Source organism: Musca autumnalis, unplaced genomic scaffold, assembly GCF_047663935.1.
Source record: "Musca autumnalis isolate F117 unplaced genomic scaffold, ASM4766393v1 scaffold_68, whole genome shotgun sequence".
NCBI lineage: Eukaryota > Metazoa > Arthropoda > Insecta > Diptera > Muscidae > Musca > Musca autumnalis.
The window spans coordinates 143,527-147,303 of record NW_027412288.1 but is presented as its reverse complement, the minus strand read 5'-3'; positions in this window follow the sequence as shown (position 1 = coordinate 147,303).

The window sequence follows — 3,777 nt, the reverse complement described above, 5'->3', positions numbered from 1 at the left end:
TAATACGTGAAAGTGCATCAGCATTAGTATTATTAATTCCTTTCTTATACACAATTTCAAAATCATAGTCTGATAGTTCTAATCTAATTCTTGTCAACTTGGAACTTGGATTCTTATGAGAAAACAATGAGACTAGTGGACGATGATCCGTAACCACTATAAATTTCCTACCATAAAGATAAGGATGGAAAAACTGAATTCCCCAATGTATACCTAATAATTCCTTTTCAATGACTGGCTTATTTTTCTCATGTTTATTCAAAGAGCGGCTTGCATAAGATATTGGTCTATCATTTCCTATTTCTCCTTGCGATAGTATTGCACCTAGAGCAAAATCAGAAGCATCTGTAGTTAGTATAAAAGGTTTATCAAAATCTGGATACTGTAAAATTGGTGGTGTTATTAACTTATTTTTAAGTGTCTCAAATGACTTTTGGCATTGTTCCGTCCATTCAAATTTAGTGTTCTTCTTAGATAATGAGTTCAAACATGTAGTTATTTCGGCAAAATTTTTAATGAATCGTCTATAGTAATTACAAAATGCTACGAATCTTCTAACGTCATCTGCGTTTTTTGGAACTGGATACTTGGTTATTGCATCGTATTTTGAAGGATCTGGCTTAATTCCATTAGGAGTTATTAAATGACCTAAATAAACTACCTCTGGTTTCAAGAAACAACATTTATTAGGGTTGAGTTTCAAATTGTACCTATTCAGTCTATCTAGTACCTTAATGAGATTCTCATTGTGGTGTTTGAAACTACATCCAAAAACTATTATGTCATCCACATAAAGAAATGCTTCAGACTCCAAACCAGATAAGGCTATTGTCAACATACGTTGAAAACTATTAGATGATATTTTAAGACCAAAAGGTAACCTTGTATACTGATAATGCCCATTAGATGTCGAAAATGCTGTCAGTGGTCTTGACTTAGGATCAAGTTCAATCTGATGAAAAGAACTAGTCATGTCTAACGTCGAAAAATATTTCGCTCTACCCAATCTATCCAAAATATCGTCCAAACGAGTTAATGGAAACTTGTCATTAACAATCTTATCATTAAGTTTCCTAAAATCTACAACTAATCTCCATTTCTTCAAATCCGTCTGCCCTTTCTTTGGAACTAAAAGCAATGGTGCATTATAAGGACTAACTGATGGCTCAATCACTTTACTCTTTAAAAGGTCTTGTACTTGAGCATTTATTTCCTCCTTATGTGCTTGTGGTAATCTATAATTTTTTATATAAACAGGATTTCTGTCTTCAAGGTTAATTTTCTGCTTATAAAAATTGTTTGTCGTTAAATCCTCATCTTCAAGATGGAATGTCGACTGATATTTCCTTAATATAGCTACAATTTCTTTCCTATGACCTTCACTTAAGTCATCTAAATTAATTTTGCTTATTAACCTCTCAAAACGTTCATCCGTATAACTACTGTGTGAGTAAGAATGGTTAACCGTAAGTATATCATAATTGCTTAAAGGAACTGTTTCTAATTTCATATGATCTATCGTCATGTCTTGGTCAGTAACGTTCAGTAATTTGATATGCTTATTTCCATTTTTCGGAATTATAGAATTAGCCAAAAACACACCTTTCGTAATTTCCCGATTTAATACTACTGCGTCTTCTACCAAATTGATGGTAAAAGGTAGAATGATTTCACTCCTCTTCGGTACAACTACCTGATTAATTTTGAAAGAACTATCATGTATAGGAATTGTGATGCTTTCACCATTTAAATTAAATGTTAGGATATACCTATCATAATCAACGTTACACTTATATTTCGATAAAAAATCTCTGCCTAAAATTCCATCTGTACTAAGTGGAATATCATTTGATACTAGCTGAACACTATGCTCAATAACCATACCATTTATATCTATTTTAATATTAGTTGACCCAAAAGATGTAATTATTTCCCTCGAAATGCCTGTTAAATTGCAGTATTCATCTGGATTTTCCTCATAACGGTACAAAAATTTCTCCTTACACAAAGAAATATCTGCACCCGTATCAATTAAAAATGTAAGTGGATAGTCTACATCTACTATGTTTAATCTTACATAATTCTTGAGGTTAGATGATATACTGAAAATGTTTCTGTTTTTTACTGTGTGCTCTCCGAAGACGAAGGTCTTGGGGTCTCCGGAACCTGAAAGTTTCCCTGATCTTGTACCTGGTTAACATTATAATCCCTACTATTGTAGTTATTGTTGTTTCTGTTATTGTTACCATTATGGTTATTATTGTTCCAGTTGTTATTACTTTTCCTGTTTCCATTATTATTCCTATTATTGTTGTTATTATTGCTGTTATTACGTCCATTCCTGTTATTATTTTTGTTGTTTTTATTACCATTATTTCGGTTGTAGCCATTATTATTATTATTACTGTCATTGTTACCGTTATTGTTGTTATATCGTTTGTTATTATTACCGTTATTGTAATATTTCTTTTTACCATGTTTATTATCCCTATAAGATTGTGCATTATGGTACATTACGTCTTTCTGTTTCGTACGAGATACGTATCTTTCTGCAATTCGCAAAGCATCGGCAAATGTCGATACACGGCTAGCCTCAATAGTTGAAACAATTTGTTGATCCTGAAGCCCATTCAAGAATGTATTGAATGCTGTCAGGTTGTTAGTAGCTATTATTGCATCCCTACATTGCTCACCCAAATCAGAAATCTGAATCTCGTTGAGCTCAGAAACAAGACTTTCTATTTTATTAGCGAAACCTTGCAGGTTATTATTTCTTTGAGTTAAACCAGTCAACTCGTTCAAAATAGCATTGGATGACTTTACGGGCTTATAGGCCGTCTTCAAAGCAGATAATAACTCATTGATATTCTTTGGTACTCCTTTCTGTTTAATCCTACTCTGGACCCGACTATCTAATCTTGAGCAAAAAACATACTTAAAGAAGAATTCCTTCTTTTCATTAGGAATTGTTTCGTATACTAACTCTAGGTTAGCAGTGAAACTTTCCAAATCTTCTTTTTTTCCCGTAAAAACCGGTACTAAAGCAACGATAGTTTTCAGATCACTAGTCTCCATCTTGTTTTCTTGCTTTACTGTATCCTTTTCTTTAACCTGATGTGCTAACTCTGAGTGCTCTAACAACAAACTTAAAACTTCCGCTTTTAACTCACTAAATCTTGTCTTATATTTAGCTGAATCTTCTAATTTTTCCCTTTCAATTAATTCGTCGAAATCGGTCTGCAGATTTGCAATTTCTAATTTCTTTTTCTCTATTGTTTCCCTCGTATAAGGCTTGCCTAATGATTTCTTAGCATTCGACAACAAAATCCCTATCGACTGTAAAACCTTATCCATGGTACCAAATCAGTGATGTGTGAGCGGACTTATTGCTATTACAATTTTATTACAATTTTACAGTATTAGTTATTCTTATTAACTAGCGTTAATAACAATCTTTGAAATTATTGCAACGCGCTTAATCGGGCTTGTTGCTTGCGTGTCTGCTTTTTTACATATTTTTTTAAGTACTTAATGATAACCACTAAAGTTATTATTATGCAAACTAATATTAGTACTTCAACGCTAACACTAATGGCTGTTGGTGCATTGGCCGTAGCCTGTATCACCTCGCTAATTTTTGTTTGGGTACTTCCCATTATTCATAAAATATTGTCCTATTTTCCTTTTATTTATTTATTTATTTTATACATATTCATAGCTTTTCGTTCATAAAATAAAAACTGTTGACCACGAGCGCAACGCGCTTACTGGTCCTAA